Source organism: Cupressus sempervirens, chromosome 1, assembly GCF_028749045.1.
Source record: "Cupressus sempervirens isolate cs-2001-9-10 chromosome 1, ASM2874904v1, whole genome shotgun sequence".
NCBI lineage: Eukaryota > Viridiplantae > Streptophyta > Pinopsida > Cupressales > Cupressaceae > Cupressus > Cupressus sempervirens.
This window is the reverse complement of record NC_143118.1, coordinates 634,513,423-634,525,216: the sequence shown is the minus strand read 5'-3', so window position 1 is coordinate 634,525,216 and position 11,794 is coordinate 634,513,423. Positions and strand designations below refer to the sequence as shown.

Sequence of the window (11,794 nt, the reverse complement as noted above, 5' to 3'; positions counted from 1 at the left end):
GCCGCGGCAATTAATTAACCACAGTGGAGCTGCTAGCGGTCACCGTTGACGGCCACCGCTAGCGGTTACTGCTGGCGGTTCACCAGTGGCCCGCAGCGGCTCCGCCGGCAGCTCCGCCTTGCAGTGGCCCTCCACCCTCCCGCCGCCCGACCGCCGCTTCGCCGGCATTGGAGATTTTTATAATGTTTTTTTGTTTTTTACTTTTTTTTTATTAAAAAAAAAAAAAATTTCATGCATTTTCAGAGGCCCTAGAGGTTTTTTCTCCGTAACTTGAACATACAGATGTATTTTTTCGATCCGAAAAATGCATCGGAAAGCTGGTTATGAGATGGAGATGCTGGTATAGTTGTTTTTGGGTTTTGATGTAGTTTGGTTGCCTATTTTGGCAGTCAAAGCCGAATGTTCTGTTTTGCACTCCGGGAGGCGTATCTTGAGCTTCCGATCTCCGATTTTGGACTTCTTTATATCGCTGGAAAGCTCTTTCTGTGCTCTTTCCAGTGATGCTAGTTTTTGTTCCAGATTCTATTCCAGGCACATCCTATTCAGTCTTTTTCATTTTAGCATTCTGGTGGATATTCTGTTTGTTTCAGGTCCGGAGATCGATTTTGTTGCTTCAGTTGCTTCGTTTTGGGCTCTACCTTCTGTTGTTTCAGCCTTATGTTTTTTCTGATCATTTTTTATATTCATTGTAAGCATCTTTATGCAACACACTGAGATAAAGTGCCACTCTTGCGTTTCGGGATCCTTTTCATCATTATGATTCGTTGTACTTGCACTATTTTATAAAGTGCCATGGGGGGGGGATAGTTGTTTGCCGCTTATAAGCCCTCTTTCTCTATTTTTTCATGCAGTGTCGATGACACGTGCCTTTATTGGTGTTTTGTACCTCACTCTCGATGTGTTTGGCTCCTGTGTTGTAGGAGATTTTTGGCCCATCTTTTCAGTTTCCTGTCACCTCACCTGCCTTAAGGGGAGGTTATATTGCTATTCTATGCTTCTTTGGTTGATGGTTCATGCCTTCTATTTCCATGGAGGTTCCTTTGGTTGATAGTTTGTGCCTTCTATTTCCATGGAGGTTCTACAGATCAACATTTTGACAGAGTTTTGCGGTTCTTCATGCTTCAATGATTCTCTTCTGATCTCTTTGTTCCTTCTTCTGGAACATTCTTTGCTATCTCTTTTTGGAGTAGGGTTTTTCCCATGTGATTTTCTCTATTTCTCCACTTTATAGAGATTTTGTTGTGATTGGGTACCTAATCAGGCCTTGTTGTTGGGATCCAATTCTTCTTTCATAGCTGTGCTAGGTTAGCTTCCTCCCAAGCTTCGCTTAAGGGGGGGTGTTAGAGTAATTATTTGTTCTAACTTATTAATTAAATCACTTTGATTTAATTAATTAAGTTGCCTATTACTCTAGTTTGCTTAAGCTATCTTGTAGGTGCATATAATTAATATTTTATTAATTATATTGTGCAACCCTAGCTTTTTTAGGCTTTAGTTTCCCTTTTTGGGTTTTATGATTCCTTTATAAGGATTCACCTCTTTGTATTTTATTCATTCACTTATTGGATTATATGAGATATTGCTCTTTGCATGTCCATAAGATGGATCTGGGTTTTTGGCCTCCATGATTTTTCCTTGCCTCTGTTCTTTTCTTCATCCATGTGACAGGTTTATGCATGCAGGTGTTCTTTGGAGATTAGTTTTTCACCTAATCTAACATGGTATCAGAGCGGTGGCCGTCAGCGGTGATCGTAGCGGTGACCGCTAGCGGCTCTGCTGCGGTTAATTAACCGTCGCAATTGTTATTTTTTTGTGATTTTTTAATAAATTTTTTCCTCGATCCGCGTGCAGGAGGCCGTACGGCCCTGTATGGCAAATTTTTTTTTGCCTCCCAGACCAACGATGTCCAAAATGGACAAATTTTATATGGATTATGGGGTTTTTGGGCACTTTGAGCGCAACGGTGATGTCCGTTTGAGCCCAAAGTGACCAAAAAAATAAGGTCCTCCCTAAATCCACATAGAAAACTTCTGAAACCCTTGAAAAAAGAAGCTTCTGAAATGCTTCAACAAACCATGAACAGCGAGCAACAAGCTTGCTCTGATACCATGTTAGATTAGGTGAAAAAATAATCTCCCAAGAACACCTACATGCATAAACCTGTTACATGGATGAAGCAAAGAAAAATCATGGAGGCCAAAAACCCAGATCCATCTTATGGACATGCAAAGAGCAATATCTCATATAATCCAATAAGTGAATGAATAAAATACAAAGAGGTGAATCCTTATAAAGGAATCACGAAACCTGAAAAAGGAAACTAAAGCCTAAAAAAGCTAGGGTTGCTTAATATAATTAATAAAATATTAATTATATGCACCTACAAGATAGCTTAAGCAAACTAGAGTAATAGGAAACTTAATTAATTAAATCAAAGTGATTTAATTAATAAGTTAGAATAAATAATTACTCTAACATAGAACACTTAGCACTCATAGGAACTAGGTGATGTACATAGAGGTGAAGCACTGGGACTTCACAGGAGGTCACCCATCCTAGTACTACCCCATCTTAAGCTCACTTAATTAACCGTCGCAATTGTTATTTTTTTGTGATTTTTTAATAAATTTTTTCCTCGATCCGCGTGCAGGAGGCCGTACGGCCCTGTATGGCAAAATTTTTTTTGCCTCCCAGACCAACGATGTCCAAAATGGACAAATTTTATATGGATTATGGGGTTTTTGGGCACTTTGAGCGCAACGGTGATGTCTGTTTGAGCCCAAAGTGACCAAAAAAATAAGGTCCTCCCTAAATCCACATAGAAAACTTCTGAAACCCTTGAAAAAAGAAGCTTCTGAAATGCTTCAACAAACCATGAACAGCGAGCAACAAGCTTGCTCTGATACCATGTTAGATTAGGTGAAAAAATAATCTCCCAAGAACACCTACATGCATAAACCTGTTACATGGATGAGGCAAGGAAAAATCATGGAGGCCAAAAACCCAGATCCATCTTATGGACATGCAAAGAGCAATATCTCATATAATCCAATAAGTGAATGAATAAAATACAAAGAGGTGAATCCTTATAAAGGAATCACGAAACCTGAAAAAGGAAACTAAAGCCTAAAAAAGCTAGGGTTGCTTAATATAATTAATAAAATATTAATTATATGCACCTACAAGATAGCTTAAGCAAACTAGAGTAATAGGAAACTTAATTAATTAAATCAAAGTGATTTAATTAATAAGTTAGAATAAATAATTACTCTAACATAGAACACTTAGCACTCATAGGAACTAGGTGATGTACATAGAGGTGAAGCACTGGGACTTCACAGGAGGTCACCCATCCTAGTACTACCCCATCTTAAGCTCACTTAATTATGAAGTTTCCTCCATGGTTAAACCCACCTTGCTTGCAACTCCATTTACAAAACCTTCACCAAGTGTTGCACCTTATGAAGTGTTCATTAGAAAGCCCCTTAAGCTCATCAATTGATAAGTAGGAGAAATTTTGACTTGATGTGGAAAATAACTCTTACTTATCAATTGATGAGCTTAAGGGACTTTCTAATGAATGGTACATAAGACACAACACTTGGTCAAGGTTTTTCAAATGGGTTTGCAAGCAGAGTGGGTTTAACCATGGAGGAAACTTTGTAGTTAAGTGTGCTTGAGCTAGACTAATATTGGGATGGGTGTCCACTTGAGAAGTCTTGGTGCTTCACCTCAATGTGCATCACCTAGTTCCTATGAGTGCTAAGTGTTCTATTCATTGTCATGAGAGATGGGTTTTTATGAATCATTACTCATGAAATATGAGTCAATGAGTTTGACTAAAAAACTACACAATTAAATCCTAATAGCAATAGCACAATTAATACTAGTATTCAATAATTTTAAAACATGAATTTTCTCAATTCTCATTAGTGGGGGCATGCAAAAAAATTTTTTATCCTTGATTAAAATATAAAATTTGTAGCTTGAAGATTTCTAGAAGCTTCCATTCTGAATTAGTTTTGGATAAGAAGAAATTAAAAATTATTTTCCTAGCCTTCTAGAAAAATTATTACTTCTAAAATTCCATTATTTTGGCAATGTCTTCTGGAATTTTCCTAATTGAGATTTTTATTTAGCCCTTAAAAGTGTAGGCAAATGTAAATTAAAATTGCTTGAAAATTTAAAGGAATCACATTTTTTCCATACCCTAGATGCTTTCCCATTCACATGTTACCTCCCTTTTCATTCTGCGATATATGGGATTATGTCGTAGGTGCCATATTGTTACATACACAAAGGAAATAAATGCAAAATATATCTGTATGGATTATGTGGTCATGAAACTTTGGGTATCATTTGGAGATTAGAATTTCTGATGGAAAACTATAAACCTTTTGGATTGCTTTACATATCCATGTAACCTTTATAGGTACCACTGTAATCTCTTCACTTCTTTACTCTAGCAATGACCCTCTTTAAAGATTTTTTCTTTGAATTTTTAATGTGAAAGAGAGAGTTTATAGGATTTTTGTTCATTCTCATGTCATTAACCTCATGGTTAGGGTTATCCATGTGATGTCCCCATCATTATTAAATAAATTATTAAAATAAAATTTTGTATATGTGTTCCTGACAATTAATTAATTTATCTCTTAGGCCCACTTTTTATTTTATTTCTAGTAGTGCCTTGGCCAATCGACTCCTTTTGTAATCCTTTAGGGGTTGTTTGGCTGCAAAAATTGTTGAATGCAACGCAACATTCATCTATGTTGGAATAAGCTCTCTTTTGGTATTCATGCATTCTTAAAATAAGTTCTAGAATGTCATTTAGACATGTTTAGTTGACCTGGAAGAGAAGTCAAAAGATGCATATTCTATGTTTGGTTGCAACAGTTCAAATTGGAATTGGAATAAGTTTTGTTTTAAAATTTTAATAATTATATGTTGTTTTAGTTTGGTAATATATATATTTTTTGATTGGTAATATTTGTTTGTATTGATATTAAAAAAAAGAGTACATTGTAACAATATGGCTTCAAGCCTTTCATTTTAAGCTACCCTTGCCCTTACATATACCATTAGATAAACAAAACAAAAAATAGAGCATTAACACTCTGATAATACTAACACCTGCCCATACATTATCCGATCTTTATAGCAAAAAGAAGCGCCACCACCTCCTCTGTTAGCTACTCCTTAAACCAGTTTGTTGCTTCCTCATGAGTAAAAGTTGGGGTTGCATGATCATCCCTCCACCAATAATCCCTGACCTATCTTGCAACAACTTCCACTACCTTTTCCCTCCTCCGAAAGTAGAGAAGCATCGACCTACATTCCCTTTGTTGTGAACGCTCCTTCCTTTAGCTGATGTTTCTTCACAATATGATGGTGAAGTTGTTGTCTCGGGGCCAAGGTGCTCTTCCTTAGCATGGCCTTCATAAACCCTCACCCCTTCTCCTTCGTCACCCAAATTTTCTCAGCTAGGTATTCCATGATCATTTTTCCATCCCTATTTAGCTTTTGGGATGTGAATGCCATGTGGATTTGAAGACGTCCACACCACAACAGTTGAATGAAGGATTCCCCACCACCAATCAGTCATCAAGGTTCAATGCCCATTTCAATTCCCTCACCCAAAATAACTCACTCTATATTTTTGTCCAATCCTAAGAGCCATTGCCTATTGATGCTTGCAGCCACAACCCATCGAACCTCATCTTCAATCCCCCCACCATCAAAGCAAGCAACACAAACAATGATGTCACATCCAAATTTGACCTTCTCTTCCAGAAATCATCCAAATAGTCTGCCCCAAATAACTGTTGAACTCCTTTTAGAAAGCTCAGGTCATCGATTATAAAAATGTGCTTCAAGTGCCTCATAGATATTCGACCTTCATAGGTATTATGTATTTGTGAATCTGAACCAACAACAAAATTTGCCTCCATTTCTGTCTCAGAGAAAAACAATGACATTTCCCTACCTTTTGCCTGAATTTAACATCCTTGAAACTCTCTAGAACAAGGTACTAAAGCAAACCAAACACTCCTTTGACACATGTGAGGGATTCCTTGGTATCATGAAAATATCTGCTTACCATGGGATGATTAATGTCCTTGTGAGTCAAAATCATAATGCCATTCCTTTCAGACTTCAAATTGAGGTACCATGAGTGAATTATTAAATCTAATGGCCATCAAATTTCCTCTCTTTATTTACTCTCCAAGGTGATGGAAGTCCTAAAAAATTTCATATTAAGGATCCAATGTTGAATTGGCACCTAAATTGGTTAGCTAATCTGCCACTCTATTCGCTTCCATGAAGCAATGTGAAACTTTGAAATCCTTGAAGCCCAGAAGCAACTCCTTTATATACTATATACTTTGGTCTAGATGTCATGCCTCCATCTTTCCTTTCTTAATGCCATTAATAATGATTTTAGAGTCTCCTTCCAAATGTATACGTTGACATCCAATTTTAACTCCTAACCCCAAAGCTTCCTTGGTAGCAAAAGATTTTGCAATGTTATTTGTACCATCCGGAAATCATTTGGCTATAAACACAATTATGTTGCCTTTCTGATCTCTTGCCACACATCCACACTCTGATACACTTGGGTTACCTCTTGCCGCCCTGTCAAAATTATTTTTTATCCATCCCTCCTCTAGAGGTATCCATAACGCCTTTTCCCTTTTCAAAATTGGATTAACCCCAATACACCCATGACTATAATATCATATATTACTTATAATCTAAATATATATTATTTTATAATATAACGATAAAATAAAATTTATTTTTAAATCTTTTTAAATCTTAAGATATTGATGCTCTAAGACTTTAAATATTTCAATATGGATTAGAAATTCTATTTAATTGATAAATTACTATCTTTTAATATATTTTATTATTTTAAAAATAGAATAATTAAATCATAATTTATTTTTTATTAGCATATACATGTTTCTATATATTTTAAAAATATTTATATTACGTTACAATCTATTTAATCAGAATGTTTAACTTCTAATGTTAGTTGATATTTTTGCATGTATAATAATATGCTTTAAAAAAATTAATTAATTGATTAGCTTTAAAAACTATAAGAAGGTGGTTCTTAAAAAGAATTTGTATTCTATGATTTGAAATTATATTACTATCCCCATTCATATTTATATTTTTGTGCAACTAAAAAGATTCGTTTTATCGCACCAAATTTTTATGAAAGTAAAAAGAATAACAACACATCAATAACTAACATACATACAGTTTTTATAATTTATATTATAAAATTTTAGAGGTATCATAAGTTTAGAGGTTACAATTAGTATTATTGTTAGGGCTAGGGTGTGTTACCATTCTTTTCATCTTATAAATTTTGAATATTTTAAGTTAGAAATTTATAAAAAGTGATTTCAATAGAATTGAATTTTATACAAATATTTAAAAAAAAAATTTATGTAATAAAAGATTATAGTTAAAGCGAGAGAAAGATGATAATAAATTAGAAACATAATAATATTTAGAAAGAAAAAAAATCTTTTTGATCTTGATTAATTGGAAATTAAAAATTCTATATTATTTTCAAATGTCTAAATGACAATTTAGAAATTATTTTTAATATAAAAATTATATTGAAGTTATATATTGTCTATATTATTTCTATTCCGTATCTAAAACAAATTTAATGTAATAAATTTGAAGTTAAAAAGAATGCATAATTTTTACTCAATAAAATTAAAAATAAAAATAACACATAAATAATATTTAAAAAAAATATATAACCCCAATAAAACAAATTTATATTAAGCATAAGGCAATAATATTGATTTTTTATACATTCATTATTTATAATATTTTATTATATATCTTTATCTAATTGAATTTGTAACAATTTAATAAGTTGTTTAATTTAGAAACTTTCACTTCTTTTAGTCTTAGTTACCTTTAATGAAAGAAAAATTGTCGCAAACATAAATATTTTAATAGATTTTGATGGAGGTGTTGTTACAAAGCCCAAAATTTGGCATATATAGCAAGATAACTCAAAAAAGTTTCCTATAGCATTTTTTAGAAAGATTGATGCTTCCTAACTTTGTACAAGACATTCCACTTCCAAATAAAAAACATTCCTTTTTTATTGACACATTATTGCCCGTGGAAAAATATACATATGCATGCAATTCTTACGGATTTAATTTTATTAACAAAATATTTTAATTAAATTTTAAGTGTTTAATGACTTAATGCAAATTTACTATGCACTTTGATTGCTAACAACTTTTTGACAGATTAAAATAATGCAAAGAGCTTGAAATTACTGCACTAATGCACTTAATGAGCTCTTGTGCAACATACACATAATATTATAGTAAGGGCATATTCATATTACAAAGAATATGATGATATGATTTGAAGTTAATTACAATCATGGCTCCCAAGTGATAACAATCAAACCTTCAAATAACAACAACTTGTCAAATACCAATCATAATGAATGCCAATAATGACAATATAGAAAACCTGAAATCATCATTACACAACCCATGAATGAAAAATTTCTACACTAATTGCAATAGCAACCTGCATAACATCTGGCATATATATTCAATTAGATTGCATTATCTCTTTATAAAAGGATGTGAAATTATGTTCCTATGAATATATAACCATTCCAATCCTAAAAAATTAAAATTAAAATGATGGTTTTATATATGATGTAGAATACACTTGTGAAGATTTTATACTGAAAATGAAGATGATACTAAATAGAAAGTGGAGAATATACCATCAAGATTTGAAACAGAAAATAAGATTTCAATTTATTTAAAATAAAAATGATATTTTTACATAGATCTAGTAAGAATATACCTAGAAAGATTTTAAATAGAATATGCCATGCATTATTGAGAATGGATATTTTAAACATAAAATGAAATCAATTAAATTTGTAGATTATTATTTGTATTCTCACATTCTCCTTCAAGTTTCTTTGAAGCTTTTGATCAATGGAAAAAAATATTCAGAAAAAATCTAGACCATAATTTTTTTTTTAGCAAATAAAATTGATACTAAACAAGATAGAAGAACTAATCAATGATAAATACTTGAATATTTATCTTTCACTATGTTCTCTAGTTCATGCATCTTGAACATAGATACTAAAAAAACTTATAGTACTTAAAAAATCAAAGATAAAAATGGGAAAAAATAGTAACTTTCCAAAATGATAGGTTGTTATTTTCTATTGCCGGATTTTTTTAATCAGCAATAAGAGGTGGCAATTTCCCATAAAAAAAATGTTAAAACCGGGCACTTAAATATAAGAGAAAATGATAGAGGAAATGCAAGAGTGACTATGTTGTAGAAAAAATAGAAGAAGATAAATATACCAGAAAATGATGGAGGAAATGTAGGAGGAAAAATAGGAGAATATAAAAAGATAAAAGGATTGATTTGATATTAATTTAAATAAAATTATGGAATTTGAAAAGATGGTCCTTGTAGAAATTAGTAAGGATAACTACTAAAAAATCACTATTATTATGTTTTAAATTGTTTAATACTTAATTGTATGACTTACCTATATAAGACGAGTTTGACCATAAATAAAGTATGAAATATTTTAATATTGATCCATATATAATTTACATAATTTTAAACAATAGAAATTAATTAAAAGAAACTATAACAATGAGAATCATGTTATATAATAAATAATAACAAATGAGCTAAAAATGAAGGCTGATCTGGAGAAATGAGCATTCCAAGATTTTCCATTTCTCTCATTTATAGCAATCAGATATATACTATTTTGCTGATTGTTCTGAGAATATTTATAAATTTATGGAGCTTAGCCAACACCATTCTTCTCAGGTTGTGCCTAAATAGCAATGTCAACAAGGAAAATTTGCAAAAGTGAGAAAGATGTGTGGCTCTCTCGTGTGGTACATCACAGTGCCAAATTTATAGTTGAGAGGAAAAATAAAAATAAAAAAATTTATAGTTGAGAGGAAAAATAAAAATAAAAATGGATGTGATTTGGGAGTGATTAGGACGTTACCGACATGAGACAGAGCCATTGAGGGAGCAATATCTAATTCCCCTACTTACATTAAAATGGGTTAAAATATCAATTTCCACCACTAAAAGGGCAAGCAAAAGCCCAAGGATCCAGTTGCAGGAGAAGCAATTCGACAAGTAACAGAGCGGCAATGGCAATGAAGCCAGAGAATATTGTGTTCGTAAAGTGGGGGGAATCTGGTATGTCTTTTGATTGCACCAGCTTTGCAAATTCCACATTAGAGCCATTTTCGAACAAAGTTAGGGCTTATCTGTCTCGATTGCAAATAGGGCAAAAGATTCAACGATTTGGGTGCATGATTGTTGTTGAGGAACACAACTTTAGGATCATCGCCTAAAGTAAAAATGCGGTGGAGATGCAGAACGTACGCCTGGCGAACCCGATTGCAGTGGAATCCATGAGGGGGAAGCCCTTTTATGCAATTGTGCATCGAATTGATGGTGGGCTTGCGAGTGAGAACAGGGGAAGAAACAGGGGGTATTCCCGCCAGGGAAATATCGAGGTTGCAGGGTTTGTCCGTTAGGGCAATATCGAGGTTGCGCGGTTTGCCCGGTGGTGAAATTGGTTTGCTATGTGATGTTGTTGTTGAGGAAGTGAGGGAGCTCACTGGGTATGATAGGGTTATGATTTACAAGTTTCATGAAGATGATGGTCACGATGAGATTGTTGCAGAAAGTAGGCGTTCTGATTTGAAGCCATACCTTGGCCGCCATTACCCTGCAGCTCATATTTGCCCTGCATCTCGCTTCCTTTTCTTGATGAATAGGGTGCGCATGATCTGTGATTGTCGTGCAACTCCTGTGGGAGTTGTAGAGGCGGAAGACTTGAATCGGCCTCTGTGTTTGGTAAGATCTACGCTGAAAGCACACAATGGTCTGTTCATGGCGAGTATGGACTCCATTGCTTCTCTTGCTTTGGCTATAGTTGTCAATCGGAGTGGAAATGATGGAGGAAGTGGAGTGAAGCTTTGGGGGTTGGTTGTCTGCCATCACACTTCACCTCGAGTTGTTCCCTCCCCTGTTCGGTACGCTTGTGAGTTTCTGATGCAGGTATTTGGCCTGCAGATTGATGTGGAAATGCAGCTGGCTGCTGGTCAGGCTCGGGACTAGAAGGCATAGAAAGTTTGCTGATATATTTTACCGTGTAGTTTGCTGGATAGCCATAACTTCTTTCATCCATTAATGTTCTTCGCTTGAATTCTGCATTTAGGTTACGAGTGTAGATTCTACAAGCGATAAGATAAGGTATGCACATTCTGTTGTTTATAGTATATGTAGATGCCTCCTCCCAAGTGTAGGAGGTAGTTTTATATTAGTCTGATTATGTTAGAGATCCAAAAACTTTTGAGTTCTAAAAGTAACTTTCTTTTTCTTTACCTTTTTACGTTCAAATTGAAATCATGCTTTCTAATATCTTCATTATATTTGAATTAAAATTATGCCTCCTTATATAAGCATTATATTTGTATTAAATTTATGCTTTCTTATATCTGCATTAGAGTGAAGCATTTCTTTCCTTTCTTTTATTTATTAATGTTGTACACTTGAATTATGCATTTAGGTTTTAAGTTTAGATCTCATAAGGGGTAAGATACGTGCATTTTATTTGTACTAGAGCTAGGTACCTTTTGCAAGGAGTGCGAGGTAGTCTCATATTAGTATCACCATATAGAGATCCAAGAACAAATGATTGATGTTGTAAAACTAA

General features: G+C 33.7%; 1 pseudogene across 1 annotated transcript; it reads left to right on the top strand.

The window, feature by feature from the left end:
* The first annotated feature begins 10,114 nt into the window (after nucleotides 1-10,114).
* LOC149579522 (phytochrome pseudogene) lies at nucleotides 10,115-11,462 on the top strand (annotated as a pseudogene). The gene is made up of 2 exons (XR_016365166.1): nucleotides 10,115-10,266; nucleotides 10,357-11,462. The product of XR_016365166.1 is annotated as a phytochrome pseudogene (transcript).
* The last annotated feature ends 332 nt before the right edge of the window (nucleotides 11,463-11,794 follow it).